The sequence below is a fragment of the Peromyscus leucopus genome, chromosome 10, assembly GCF_004664715.2.
Source record: "Peromyscus leucopus breed LL Stock chromosome 10, UCI_PerLeu_2.1, whole genome shotgun sequence".
NCBI lineage: Eukaryota > Metazoa > Chordata > Mammalia > Rodentia > Cricetidae > Peromyscus > Peromyscus leucopus.
The window spans coordinates 6875233-6889286 of NC_051071.1; the positions used below are offsets into that span (position 1 = coordinate 6875233).

The 14054-nt window shown below is 40.0% G+C and overlaps 1 long non-coding RNA gene across 2 annotated transcripts in view; it reads left to right on the forward strand.

Annotated features, from left to right (window-relative positions):
- LOC119088616 overlaps nt 1-14054 on the forward strand; it is a 136687-nt gene that overhangs the window by 65997 nt on the left and 56636 nt on the right. For both annotated transcript variants that reach the window (XR_005092276.1, XR_005092277.1), the window contains exon 2: nt 9476-9626. This is a non-coding gene — a long non-coding RNA (uncharacterized LOC119088616). The remainder of the gene's footprint in view (nt 1-9475; nt 9627-14054) is intronic.

Here is a 14054-nt window from a genome sequence, read left to right on the forward strand (position 1 = left end):
TTCCTGCCATGACAATAATGGACTAAACCTCTGCAGTGTAAGCCAGACCCAATTAAGTGTTTTCTTTTATGAGTTGCCATGGTCATTGTGTCTCTTCCCAGCAATTAATCCCCAACTAAGACATTAACCACCAGAGAAATGCAAATCAAAACTACTTTGGGGTGTGTGTGTGTTAGACTTTTGTGTTTTTTGAAAAAGAACTTAAATTTGAGGGACATGAAGATGGAGAGCATCTTGAAGGACTTGTGGAGGGGAATATGACAAAATAGTTTAAAATTGCTTTAAATAGCAAAAATTATAAAAAAGTCCAAAATTAGCATAGAAACTACATAAGGTTTTTCAAATCTCACTCACAGACCTACATATCATTACCCCTCATTTTCTTCCCTTCATCATCCCATTTACCAGTGGCAAAAGCTGCACAGCTCTTTTAAGAGGCCCTGCTACCAAACACTTAAATGGGGTTAATAAGCAGCAGATGGCAATGCTCTACATGTTGACAGTGTGGACCCTAAAATTCCCCAGAATAGGGGCAATAAATGTGGCTCCCACTGGTACCTCTGCCATGAAGGTAGGCACTCAGGGAACAAAAGCTTTGGTATTAGCAGTTTAAAGACACATATGGTGAAGAATGAATCTTAAAGATACTTATTGATAAAAACAAATCCAAGGCCAGTTATTGGGGTGACTGCTGGAAGATCAGAGAAGCAGAACAAGCAACAGCTTCCTCACCTCGCCAATTCCTCAGCTGATCTTGTTTCCACAGGCTGGAAGCTCTGAGTTCTTACCTGAATGGATCTCAGCTGAACTGTTGCTAAAAGCCAAAAAGCTTCACCAGGCTTAGTTCCTGGTCTTCATGGCTTATATACCTCTCTGCTTTCTGCTATCACTTCCTGGGATTAAAGGCTCACTTTCTGGGATTAATGATATGTGTCTCCATGCCTGGCTGTTTCCAGTGTGGCATTAAACTCACAGAGATCCAGGCAGATCTCTGCCTCTGGAATGCTAGGATTAAAGGCATGTGCTACCACTGCCTAACCTCTACGCTTAATATTGTTGCTGTTCTGTTCACTGACCCCAGATAAGTTTATTAGGGTGCACAATATTTTGGGGGAACACAATACCACCACAATATGATCAGAAAGAGATAGAGATATACAGTAAAAACAGATTCAGACAGAAAGGCCCTAAATGGGTCACAGTATGTTTGAAAAATGTACATAGGCTTGAGAGAGAGGAAAAAAGTGTAAATTAAATAATAGTAAAGTCCATAAAAAAGGAAAAGCATAATAAAAACATAATAGCCATGTAAAGATGGGAAATACACAGAGAATCTGGTTTTTATATTTTATTATGTTCTATTTGGACTTTTTGACTTAATGAACAAAGGATAACTGGTAGTAGACATTCAATTATAAAAGCTGCTGGACTAAACCAACCCATATATGTGAAAAAAAAAACTTGACTCCAAAATTTGTGTTAAAAGTTATGTCATTTCATGGGAAAGTTTATGTTTTCGTTTCTGCAAGAAATGAGAGACTATGGATTCATTCTGGATTAAGAAAAAGCAGGTTTGAATGAGGAAGAGCCCTTGAAATCCTAACTACAGACATGAGAAAATAAATATAAAGTAACTATAAGACACATATCGTATATTTCATCTGCCTACCCATAAAACAAAAAAAAAAATCCTTGTCTGGCTTGTGTGCAATAGAGAGTTTATATTTGTATTGATGCAGATATATATGTTAGCTTTAAAAGTTTATATATGTTCAGAACAAGAGGACCAGACACCAATAAAAATGGCCAGATGATCCAACATCCAAAACAACTTCAGGTCTGCTAACTGACATGTTCCAGCTTTACAAAATATTACAGCCAAGACTTAACAATTGTCCTGATTTTCTCAGATGTCCTTAAGGATTATCAGCCCCATCAATGAAAAGGAAGTAGTCTAGAGAATTATGCCTACATTCCCCACCAAAAAATAGATTATAGATGTTTGACCTTGTTTAGGCGTTTGGTTATAAATTTTTATTGGTCATAGTCCATCTCTTTCTAAAGAAGAAAGGGTGATATCATATAGAAATTATGGGGAAAGGGTTAATTATTTTGATGGAAAAAGGGTAGATTATTGAATCTACTTTAATCCAAAAACAGCTGTTAATCTCAAAATATTTTATATTGGTATGGATGTTAGTTTATTGATACAGATTTAAAGTCAATTTTGTTAAACTATATGTATATTTTTACTTATATTTAAGGTGTTATGTTTATGCTCATTTAAAAGTGTATATATATATAATATATTTAAAATACAGATTAATAGTCATCTGTAATAGGCAAACTTATAGCCATATTAGTTAGGTATTCTCAAACAGTTATATACAGCTTTTGTTTATTCTGTCCAAAAGAATCTTCCCTTTCAAAGCAGAGGAAGATGTTTGTGAGTAACTCATTATCTAGTGATTGTTTGGTCTACTTGAAAAATGATGCCATATTAAAGACTTATTGTGGCATGATGGTCAACATGTAGTTACCACATGACACACATTGCATTGCTCAGCAAGAACATTCAAGCTTCTCTAACCATCTTGTTTCTGTGTCAAAGAATGTAGATATGGGGAGTTTTTCACATCTGGTAATGTGTGGTTTTCAAAGTTTATGCCCCTAATTTATGCCATGTTCTCTCGCCCTTTCTTTAAAAAAAAATAAAGATTTTTTTTATTTTTTAATTTTTTTAAATTCATTTTACATACCAACCACAGATCCCCCATCATCCCTCCTCCCACTCCTTCCGCCCCTGCCTTCCCTCCACCCCAACCCACCCCTCATCCCCCCTTCCAACAGGGTAAGTTCTCTCATGGGAGGACAGCTGCGAGTTGTACATTCAGTTGAGGCAGGACCAAGCCTCTCCCCACTTCAGCAGAGTGCTGAGTGTGCCTGAAATGGTCTACCCTGGTAATCAGATTGATGACTGCCTTAATTGTCTTCATAGATGCTTCATCCAGTAACTGATTGAAGCAGATGCAGAGATCCACAACCAAGCACCAGGCTGAGCTCCAGTAGTCCAGTCAAAGAGAGGGAAGAGGGATTCAGGATCACACAGGAATGTAGCACAAATCTTTTGAAAAATAGTTTTACTCTACCACTCTAGGAAAACATAGCTTCTCTCTCGCGCTTCTTTACAGAACTCATCCTCACAACTTTCCCTTTGCCTTTACAAACCTCCAGAATAATTTCTGCAACAAGTTTATGTGTAGATGAACAAAAGAAGTCTGGGCTTCAAGCTACTTCTAATTTTAATCTTGGAAAGAATAATGTCTATAGGCAAGAGGATCCTGAAGGTCTGGATAATATATTGAGAGGAAAGAAAAAATAAATCAAGAAGAATACATATTACCAGAATATGTAATACATTATACCAGAATTGTTTTGTCATATACTTCAGTGACCCAACAGGAGAGATGGGGGTGTGTGCACCATGGAATAGGGTGTGTGCACTATGGAATAAGGTGTGTGCACTATGGAATAAGGTGTGTGCACCGTGGAATAGGGTGTGTGCACCATGGAATAAGGTAACAGCATAATTAGAATGAGAGAAGAGGTGGCTAAAGGGATTCAGGTGACTAACCAGCTCAGATTACTCTTTTATTGGGATATCTGACACTCAGGGCTTCAACCTGACTCCATCATTCATGATTACACTGCATCTCCATTTGTTACTCTTATTTACATGCTTTGGATGACTTCCTCTTCTTGTCCAAAACCTGTAAAAAGGGTTGTGCTGAGTTCCTGGCATATTGACTGTGAAATTCATGCTGCAATCTATTTGAAGTCTGAATATTTTTTCCAGCAAGTATATTACCATCAGACCACAAGAAACTGTGAGATATGATCTGCAGTCTGCAATCATAAATCAAGGTAGAAATACAGAACAAAGACACTTTGTATGGTGAAAATGAGTGCTTGGTAGCATTATGCACTGAGAAAATATTCCTTTAGCTCCCCTTCCTCTGTGAAGGTGAAAACTACTACATAATAAAATGGACCCTTTGAAGCAAGAAATTCCAGCTTTCTTAAACTTGATAAGAATATGCAATTACTTTATCACCGGACTAGATTTAAAGGGAAGTATAATTCAGACATAAAGAGACAAGGTAAATGGATCCAGGGTTTCTTTCTGTTTTTGGCCTACCTGCCAGGAGATTTGGCATAACATCAAACAGCTTAGCACACTGCAGCCCAAATGCCTGTCTAGGGAATGGATGCTTTAAAGAGGTTACCGTCTGTTTTAATTAGCTGACTGACAAATGAAGACTGCCCAGCATTGCCATCTACATTATCACACTAAGACTAAAGTGAACAGATGAACAAAATAGACTAAGCATTAATGGTGTACATTGGGTATACATTCTGCCATAGAGATGAACACAATAGGATGAATACTGTGGTGTGCATTGGGTGCTTCTGCCCATACAGTTTCCATTTATGTCTTTCTAAATATGAGACCCATAGGTCTTTGTGGAAATGTATGTCTTCTACATAATGTGTAGCTCAGATAGTGTGGTGTTCTTCACCATCATCCTCTGTAAAATCCCAGCAAAAAGGTGGGTAGATAGATAGGTATTGCAAAGAAACTCTCTGAAGAGTTCTAATCCTGACAATGTTTGGAAAAATAAGTGGAGCTGATTCATGTAGGAGGCTGAGCCACATTAAGCTAACATTGCCCAGCAGCTACTTCTGTACTCAGGAAGATACTACATATTTGTGATGCCTGATATGGTAGCTTCAAGCCACATAGCCTAATGAGTATTAGAAATATGGCTAGTGTAACTAAGCAACTGAGTTTTAATTACAACTAATTAACATTTAGACTCAACTGGCTACATTTTGGTAGCAGCTCTTGTTTGAGATGGCACAACTCCAGGAGCATCCCCTGAAGTAATCTTATACTGAGACTCACTGCTCAGATCCCAAAAGCTGCTTTGGTTTTCTTCTCAAACGTGGCATATTAACTTTTTAAAAATTTGGAGTTAATCCAATATAATTCACTATAATTCCCTCTTTTTCCAGGAGTTAGAGTTAAGTTTGTTTGTGAGCAACCAAAGAATCATACCTGAAGAGCTAATAAAGGAAGCATTTCATGAATAGGCTGTCTCTGCATATGTCAAGGATATAATTGTCTTTAGGGAAATATATTTATTTATAGTACACAGTACATATATAACACTTAACACTCCTAGCATTAATTTATACATGTAGTCACAGATTTATCTCATTGAAGAATTTCCAACTGTAGATGTAACCAACCGCCTTATTAAATAAGAAACACAGAACCAATGTAAAAGAGAAAGCCGAGAGGTCAGAGCTCAGAGCTAAAATTTTACCCTTCCTCCTGCGAGTTCCTAGCTTCCTGAAAGAGACCTATTTCCTGTCTGTCCATCTTTTCATAGTCTTTTGTTCTGCCTTCTCATTGGTTGTAAACCCAAACACGTGACTGCCTCGTCACTGTCTGTATGTACAGCCCTCCAGGTCTCCAATGCTGGCTGTATCCCTGAACACACAGAGATCTATGGGATTAAAGGCTAATAGCTCTGACCCCCGGGCAACTTTATTTATTAACATACAATTAAAATCACATTTCAGTACAATTAGAATACCACCACATCCAACTTAAAAGAAATTTGGTAGTTGAAAAGGTTGGATTGTTTATGTACTAAAGCATTTCACATTATCTGACTGGCTGATAGATTAAGAATAGTTAGGGCAAACAGTGTTTCGTTAATGAGATATTTTTGTTCATTGAATGCTGCTTAGCTTATATCATTATGCTGATAATAGTAAGGAGGTAGGATGGTCATAAGGAAAGCTCAGCTTGATGCTAATCAGAACATATCTTTTGATTTGGATCTTATTGCTTAGGAATCATGTTTTTAGGAAATTACATTCTTCAACTGTAAGGAAAAATAAAGTGATAAATCTTAGGAATTCTTATTCTTTTTAGATAGTTCCATAGTTTACAAATCTTTTCATAGTGTAACTGTGTGCCTCCACTTAAACCAATCCATAGCTCACATTGTTTGCTCCCAAAGACTCAGACCTTTGTCTCCTGCCTTTCACCATCATGGTTGTTACATCAACTCTTTATTCTTTTCTTAACTTTCAAGGCATAGCATGGCAAAATTCTCTCTTCTTTTAGAATTCTATTAATTTATTGTGAAACAGTTCTTTATTTATTTTGAACTGGTCACTTCTAAGAAAAGATTGTAGCTTAGAATATTTTGCATTTTTCATTTCTCTTTTTCCCAACATAATTTTATTGATTCTTTGGGAATTTCACATTATACACACCTTATCACTTTCGCTTCCCAGTCTTTCTCTGTCCATCTTCCAACACTGGTAACCTGCCCCCTCCCTCAGCAAAAAAAAAAAAAAATAAAAATAAAGTCCTGTTTGGGTTACCTACATACTCACTGGAGTATGCGCAAACTCTCAATGGCCTGCCCAATAAACACAGCTGAGTTCTTCCCCTCCCACACTCCTGCTGAAAGCCATCTATTGTGGGGAGTGATACATCAGCATCCTATCACAGCTTTAAGAGTTTTCTTTGATGGTTTCCCGTTCAGGCTGTTACTATTATTATTTTTTTTTTGAAGAGGACTGGATGGGGTGGAGTTAGGGGTTATCACAGAAGTCTTCCATGTCCATCGTTCTCAGCTTTGTGTCTCTTGTCATCAATGTCACTACCAAAGTAGTTCATTTGCTCTTTAGGATCCTCTGGAGAAAGGAGCATGGCTTCAACATTGTTTCTGGTGTCAGCACAGACCTCAAACAGGGCTCCTGGTTACAGAAGGGCCAAAGCCCCGGACAAGGCCCTCAGGAGCAGCATGGGCTGAGCTTCTCCATGGCTCCAGGCGGCAGCACAGTCCACCCACATTGATGTGGGCCATAGCCGAACCATTGTCCCATGGACATCAACATGGTTTCAGGCTGTAACACAGACCACAACATCAGTATGGCCTTCTGTGGTAGCACAGGGCATAGACATCAACAGAGACTCCAGCTATAGTAAAACCTCAGCCCTGGACATGGCCCTCGGTGGCAGGCCTGACCCAGACACCACTGCAGTCCTAGATGGCAGCGAAGACCACTCACATCGGTATAGTCACCGGGTGTAGCACGGCCCACGGAAATCAACATGGATTCAGGCCACTGCACAGGCCACAAACATCTGCATGCCATCAGGTGACAATGCGCTTCTCAGACATCAACCCAGACCCAAGCCACATCAAGGCTATTGACTCACACATAGCCCTCAGTGGCATCACGGGACACGGCGGTCCTTCGAGGAGGTCCAATCTAGAAGGTGGACTGTTCCTTATCTCAACCCTCTGTCACTGCCTAGAGCTAGGTTGATGCCCTCAACCAGGCAGCTTGTTCAGGGGCTGAGTCTGCATCTGCTTAAGCTCCAGGCTGCTGCACACCACCCCATCAAACCCACTGGGCACTAACAGGATCCACCCTAGACCTCAGCCCTCTCTCAGGCGCATAGCCAGTTCCACCTCTTTCCACAGTTGCACTCACCGCTCTGCTCTTCCATCACTCCCAGCTCTCCATCACCTGTTCTTTTCTTGCACTGGCTCCCACCAGTGTGGGGTGGGGCCTACATTTTTCCCTCTTCTGAATGCAACTGATGTCATTTCTTCAGTATATTAGTTGACAGCTAAGGATAATGAGGCCCTTAGAAAATGTGTTCACTCTTCCCTCTTTGCATTTATAAATTGGCATCTTATGTGATAGACTTTGAGAGCAACACTCTGCTTTCAGTTGATCATCAGTCATTAGACATGGTGAAATTATAACTAACAAGAAGTGACTTTCACTTCTATTTCTGTGGCCTTAATATGACAGTTATGGTATTTTTTTGTTTCCTGTGAAATTGACACTTTTCCTAAGTAAGGGTTTTGTGGCACACATCTTTTTCTAGACTTGGTAGTCACAAAAGCGTTCTATCATTTCAGAGTGAACTAAAGGAACTTAGGATAAATTAACTTCTTTCATAAAGGGAAGAATTCTGCTATTGTGTGGTGTTTCTTTGTAACTAATCAGACAGCAGACATATTCTTAGGTGACTGTGAATATAATACGATTTTAGCTCAGCTATTATTTACTAAGGACTGTGTGCCAGATACTGCCACATAACAGCAATGTTTTGTCACATGACACAGTCTCTCTAACTACAAAATACCCATATATACTAGGAAATTTTTATACATTCTTTTGCTGTTTCCAAAAGTCCATGCTGTTAGGAAATGCTGGAAATCCACAATGTGACCTATATTTTGTTTAGTTCCACACACTGTTGCTCAGTTGAGTATGACAATCTGTACTGCCATTCATTTGTATTCCTCTCCTCTTATAGTATCTTTTCCAGACTTAAATGATCACAAATTATACTAAAACATATTTCTCTGCTTGTACCATATAAACTTGTGGCTGTCTTTAAGTGACCCTATTAGTCTGAAAGTTACCTTGAGACTTAAATCTTTATGGACTAAGTGTACAGGAACACGTCAGAGCCTGGGGGCTCTAGAATGTAAGCAGGGTGTGTAGAAACTTAAGTGTGAGATGCACCTGGCTCAGTGATGGAGGACAGTGCCTTTGCACTGAAGGAGTTCAAGGTAAGTTCCTGATGCTTCTTCGTTTACAGCTCAGTTTTTCCCTTGCCTTGTGCCTAATCATAAGCATTCCACCAAGAAAAGTGAAAGATCCTTGTTGTGAGTACATTGCTACTTCTCCCATGATTGTTCCTTTTTCCTTTTAACTTCCTAGGTTCTATACCTCCTTTTCATCAGCTTAGTTGCCAGAGGCTAATGTTTGAGCTTCCTTTGCAGTCCTGCAGACACCCTGTGTTGTACTTTCCTTTGCAGTCCCGCAGACACCCTGTGTTGTACTTTCCTTGGGGTCCTGCATACACCCTGCATTTTGGCATCCCATGTAGAGCTTCCCCTGCGGCGCTGAAGGCATCCTGTGAAAAGCTTCTCTTGCAGTATTGTAGGCATTCCATGTTGAACTTTCCAATGGGGCAATTTTCAACTGAACAAAGTAGTTTGAAACTTAACTCTTTCAGGAAAAATACATTTTCTGTGTCTCCCCATGGTGAACATATACCAAATTGTTCTAAGGTTTATCATAGTAATTTGGGTTTGTTAGAAACTGTATCCCCAGGAGTTTGTTATAAATAAACTTAATGGGCAAGTATCCAAAAGGCAAGAGTATGCGTTGGAATACTGACCTCAGAACCCATCTGATTTATGTAACATTTTTACTACCAATGTCAATTCTCTTAAAGTCACAACTGTTAAGACAGACCTCCAACAGAGAGTTGAAATATCCTTATCAATGTTACCAGTGTTTGGAAAGAAGGACTGAAAGGACAGGACTATTAATTTTGTGTGCTCTGCCCCTGTAGGCACGGCCAGTTCCTGATAAGGGAGACCCAGGAGACGTGTCCTGCTTCTTCCATCTCATGGCAACATAGAGCAAAATAACTCTATAAGCTGGAAAGCTGGTTTCAACCAGATGCCAACTTTTCCTTCATCTTGGACTTCCTGGAGCAGAGAGTAAGCGACACTTTTTTTTTTTTTTTTTTTTTTTTTTGTCATTTAGTTGCCATCACATCTATGGCATTTTGTTCTATTAGCCCTGTCTTAGTTAGGGCTCCTATTGCTGTGATAAAACACTGTGGCGGTTTGAAAGAAAATGGCTCCCATAGGCTCATAGAATGGTACTCTTGGAAGGTATGACCTTGTTGGAGTGGGTGTGTTGTTGTTGTTGGAAGAAGTGTATCACTGAGCACAGGCTTTGAGGTCTCAGATACTCAAATCAGGTCCAGTATGGCATTCTCTTCTACCTGGCTGCTGATCTGGCTCCATCTCCAGCACCATGCCTGCCTGCATGCTGCATGTCTTGTGATGATGATAATAAACTGAACTTCTGAAACTGAAAGCCAGCCCCAATCAAATGTTTTCCTTGATAAGAGTTTCCAGGGTCATGGTGTCTTTTCACAACAATAGAAAACCTAACTAAGACCAATAGCAAAATTCAAAGCAAGTTGGGGAGGAAAGGGTTTATTTTGTGTTACATTTCCCCATCACAGTCCATCATCAAAGGAAGTCCTGCCTCAAGGCAGGAACCTGGAGGCAGGACCTGAGACAGAAGCCTGCTTACTGGCGTGCTCCTCGTGTTTTGCTCATTCTGCTTTCTTATAGCACACAGGACCACCAGCCCAGGGGTGTTACTCCTCACAGTGAGTTAGATCCTTCCATATCAGTCATCGATAAAGGAAATGATCCACAAGCTTCCCTGCAGATCAATCTAGTGGGGAAATTTTCTCAGTTGAGGTTCCCTTTTCCAAAATAATTCCTTTATAATTAATTTATTTTCTATTTCAACAATCACCTTTAGTTTAGTTAGGGATAAGGATACAAACACTTTTTATTTCAAGTGTAAAATTTTGTATAATTTATATAGTCCTCTGAAATTAGGAAATATCTACAAAATGAAAGCTTGAAGGTTTTATTTCTTACTTAAAACTATCACCTATCTCCAAGACTGTGATATGAGTAGTGAATATGTCTTACAGAAGGGAATGACTATGAGAGCTTGACAGAGCCATCGGGTGCTCTCAGATTTCAGGATGGCCATTCTGATAGCTGATTCAACTGTTGGGCCTTTCTCTTCTCCAAGGCCTGAGTGACTCACTTAGCTTCAGTTTGGTCTATAGTCTCCTCTTAGATATGTATAAAATACCTTTTTGCATGTAAGAAGTTAATATAAAGTGTGTTTCAGTTCTAGCCCAAAGACATTTTCATTCCCAACTCCTTCGCCTGGTTTCTTAACTAGACTCATGTGTATGCCTACATCCTATCCTCACCTACAGATGTAAGGATGGTGGTGACCACCAGAATTGTGCCTTTCAGTGTCTGACTGTGAGGACTTTATTCTATTGCTTCAGAAGAGGAGCTCTTGGTACCATTGCCACTTGCCCCATGTCTGAGCTGGTCTCCAGGAGGGAAGGAAAATTTGGACCCATGCCTCTGTTTATTCTCTTGTCTTTCTTCTTTCTACTTATTCTAAATCCTTCAGTACTCACTGTACACTGTTTCCCACACATCATTCAGTCTCATTACTGAAACTAAATAAGTATTTCACCTGCATTTTCTTTTCTTTAATTTTATTTTTTCTTTGATTCTTCTCTCATATATTACATCCTGATCACAGTTTCCCCTTCCTCCACTCCTCCCAGCCCCTGCCCCATTCCCCTACCCCAGATCCACTCTTCTTCCATTTTGCTTCCAGAGAGAGAGAGAGAGAGAGAAGGCCTCCCAGGGACATTAACTGAACATAGCCTAACATGTTACAATAAGACTAAATACAAACCCTCATATAAAGGCTGAATAAGTCAATCCAATAGGAGGAAAAGGTTCACAAGAGCAAGGAAAAGAAACACTCCCTATTGGGAGTCCCACAAGAACACCAAGCTGCATAACATATATGCAGAGGATCTAGCTCAGATCTGCACAGGTACTGTTTTTGTCACTTAAGTCTCTGTGAACCCTTATGAGTCCTGCTTAGTTGATTCTGTGGGTCATGGTCTCATAGTGTTCTACTCCTCTAGCTCCTACAATCCTTCCCCTCCCTCTTATGCATGGCTCCCCTGGCTCTATCTAGTACTCACTTGTGGGTCTCTGCATATGCTACCATCAGCTGCTGGGTGATGTCAGTCTGATAACAATTGGTCTAGGCATTTATCTATGAGTACAGCAGACTACCATTAGGTGTAATAGGACAGGACCATAGGGATGAGGAACTTGGCTCAAACCAGTTGCAATGCATGCAAATAATGTGCTTCCTTATGAGCCAATGTGGAGTCTGCCTGAGGGCCTAGCCACAGGCACTGTCAGAGTTCCTGGTCACTGTCAGTTCCTGATCATGCCCAGGCAATGAGGGATGACTACCCAATGCCACTAGATTGGAACACAGCTTGGGTGCTGGAAGGAGGGTGTATAAGGCCTTCCCCATTATTGAATAAACAAATCTCCTGTTTGCCTTCAACTGACTTCTTGTGTCTGTGTCATTGATGCCATGCCTTCTCACCCTTTCTTTCGAAAGAGCCATTAGGATCCAACAACAATTAGGAATCATTACATTGGCTTGTTTTTTTTCTTGCCAGGGTCATGTTTGGTTCTATCCTGTGTCTCTGGATGCCCTGCCTTTGCTTCCTGGCCATACAAGCAGTGTCAGGTATGGACTACCCCATAGGCCTTAAATTGTTGGCCACTCCCACAAGTCCTGCACCACCATTATCCCAGCACATCTCCCAGGAATGACAGATTGTAGGGTGAAGGTTTTGTGGCATGGTTGTCCCATACTCACTGCTAGGAGCTTTACCTGGTTACAGAAGATGGCCAGTTCAATCTCCATATTCCCTATTACTAGTGGATTTAGCTAGGGTCACCTTCACAGATTTCAGGGCGCTTCTATTGCACAAGGTTTCTACCTCAACCCTGAATTGTCCCCAAATCCGGCAGTTTCTTCTATTACTCTCTTCCTCCAGGCCTCCCACCTGAACCTTCTAGCTCACATCCCCACCAGCCATCAGTTCAGCAGTGAACTCTGTTCTATTTCCCTTTCCCAGGGATACCCATGCCTTCCACCTAGATCCCTCCCTTGTTACATAGCCTTTCTGTGTCTGTGGAATGTAATCTGATCATCCTTTACTTAAGATGTAATGTTTACTTCTGAGTATATTCCATGTTTGTCTTTCTGAGTCTGGGTTACCTCATTCAGGATTATTTTTTTTTTTTTAGTTTCATTCATTCATCTTCAAATTTCATGATAAACCTGTATTTACCAGGTGAATAATACTTCATTGTGTAAATATATCATATTTTCTTTCTCCATTCTTCAGTTGAGGGACATCCAAATTGTTTCCAGTGTCTGGCTATTATGAATAAAGCTGAAATGAGCATGGTTGAGCAACTGTCTTTGTGGTAGGATGGAATGTCCTTTGGGTATATGCCCAAGACTGGTATAGCTGGGTCTTGAGGTAGATAGATTCCCAATTTTCTAAGGAACTATCATATTGATTTCCAAAGTGGCTGTACAAGTTTGCACTCCCACCAGCAGTGGAGGGGTGCTACCCTTGTAACACATCCTCCCCAGCATGAGCTGTCACTTCTGTTTTGATCTTAGCCATTCTGAGAGGTGTTAAGATGGAATCTCAAAGTAGTTTTGATTTGCATTTCCCTGATGGCTAAAGATGTTGAATATTCCTGACATGTTTCTCAGCCATTTGAGATTCCTTTTCTGAGAATTCTGTTTAGATTTGTACCCAATTTTTAGTTGTATTGTTTGGTTTGTTGATGCCTTGTTTCTTAAGTTCCTTATATATTTTGAATATTAGGCATCTGTCAGATGTGGAGTTTGTGAATTTCCCATTCTATGGGTTGCCTTAAGTCCTATTGGTGGTGTTCTTTGCCTTACAGAAGCTTTTTAATTTCATGATTGTTGTTCTTAGAGCCTTGTTATCAGTGTTCAAGAAGTTGTCTCCTATGCCAATGTGTTCAAAGCTATGTGCCATTTTCTCTTCTATTACTTTCAGTGTATCTGGTTTTATGTTGAGGTCTTGGATCCATTTGGACTTGAGTTTTGTGCAGGGTGATAGGTATGGATCTATTTGAATTCTTCTACATGCTGACATCCAGTGAGACCAGCACCATTAGTTGAAGTTGTGTGTTTTTGGTTTCTTTGTCAACAATGGGGTGTGGATTTACATCTGTATCTTCTATCCAATTCTTTTGATGCACCTGTCTGTCTTTATGCCAATACCACACAAATTTTATTACTATAGTTCTGTAGTACAGCCTGAAATCTGGAAGGGTGATACCTCTGGATGTTCTTTTACTGTATAGGGTTGTTTTAGCTACCCTGTGTTTTTTGCTTTCCCATATGAAAGTTGAGTTATGTTCTTTCAAGATTGGTAAATA